General features: G+C 39.0%; 1 pseudogene; it reads left to right on the top strand.

The window, feature by feature from the left end:
* Positions 1-637: 637 nt before the first annotated feature.
* On the top strand, positions 638-735 carry LOC132302006 (small nucleolar RNA R71; annotated as a pseudogene).
* The last annotated feature ends 559 nt before the right edge of the window (positions 736-1294 follow it).

The following is a 1294-nucleotide window of genomic DNA, read 5'->3' as shown; positions in this document are numbered from 1 at the left end:
TTCTATGTGATGATTGAAAAGAAGATTTATAACCTTGGGAACCTTGGCTTTGCATCAGAAGTGGAACATACTTGTTTTGAAAACCACCTTGGGGAAGGTTTAAGCCTTCCCCTTGGCTTTTCCAAGAGAAGTTTGGATGGTTCCTCCACCTTGGGTTATAGTGTAAGCCATAGGGATTATTCCCTTGGTTAGCAAAAACAGCATTTGCTTGTTCATAGTTCTCACTTTGCGCATGTCCATGGGGACAATTGGAAGTAGAATGCAAGACACTTGAACAAGTCACGCAAGATTCATTAGATGCATGGTGATGAACATGATTAGGGGAGGAAGATACTTGATTCGCTAAATTTTAGTTGATCAAGAATTAATCAAACCTTTGAGACAAAGATTTCTTCTCGGCGGCTATATCATTGGAGTTGTCAACTTGATATAAGTCAACATTCTTCCTTCCATCTAAATTTCTACCATTTTTAGAGGAAAAAGATCTATGCATTGAATTCTCACTCATGTTTTCATACAATTGCCACATATCATTTTCATGCTTATCAAGATAAGAACCACCTATAGATGCATTAACCATACCTTTGTGATTATCCGGTAAATTTTAAAGAAATATTGAACTAGTTGTCACTTAGGTATGTCATGATGTGGGCACTTCCTAAGCAAGTCATTAAACCTTTCCCATGCCTCATGAAACATTTCCCCATCCCCTCGAGAAAATTCACAAATGAAAGTTCACATGGCATTGGTCTTCGAAACCGGATAGTACTTCTTCAAGAACTCTTGTTGCAGTTCTGCCCAAGAGGTTATCGAAAAAGGTCTAAGATTGTTAAACCAATATTTTGTCTTGTCCTTAAGAGTAAAAGGAAAAAGTTTGAGTCTTAACACTTCTTATGGCATGTCTGATAAGTGCCGAATATTGCATATTCAGGCACCCTGATTTGCATTAGTTAAGTCCATTATTTTATCATGTTGCATTTTCTAGCTTCATTTGCATGCTTTTGTTTATTTTCAGGTTGGTTCCCCAAAGAGAGTTAAAAGAGATGCTTTGACGAGTTCTTAAAGAATCAAAGCACGCCGTTGACAGGGACCTTCGTTTTGGCCAAGATTAATGATCCACGGGACTCATGACACTCTATGCAAAAAGTTCTAGAAAGAATTACTGCGTCTTCGGGCCGAGCCAAATCATTTCAGGTTGCAAGTAGCAAATTGGTGCAAGGCTGTAACAGCGCGGGCGCCGGTTGATATTCCATCAGACTTTGGCCTCTAACTTTGACCCTTTGCATGTGCGAAT

The sequence above is a fragment of the Cornus florida genome, unplaced genomic scaffold (assembly GCF_030987335.1).
Source record: "Cornus florida cultivar Cherokee Brave unplaced genomic scaffold, ASM3098733v1 CherokeeBrave_3.0.0_Hap2_Chr03, whole genome shotgun sequence".
In the NCBI taxonomy this organism is placed as follows: domain Eukaryota; kingdom Viridiplantae; phylum Streptophyta; class Magnoliopsida; order Cornales; family Cornaceae; genus Cornus; species Cornus florida.
The sequence above is the reverse complement of the archived record's forward strand: the minus strand, read 5'-3'. Positions and strand labels throughout refer to the sequence as shown.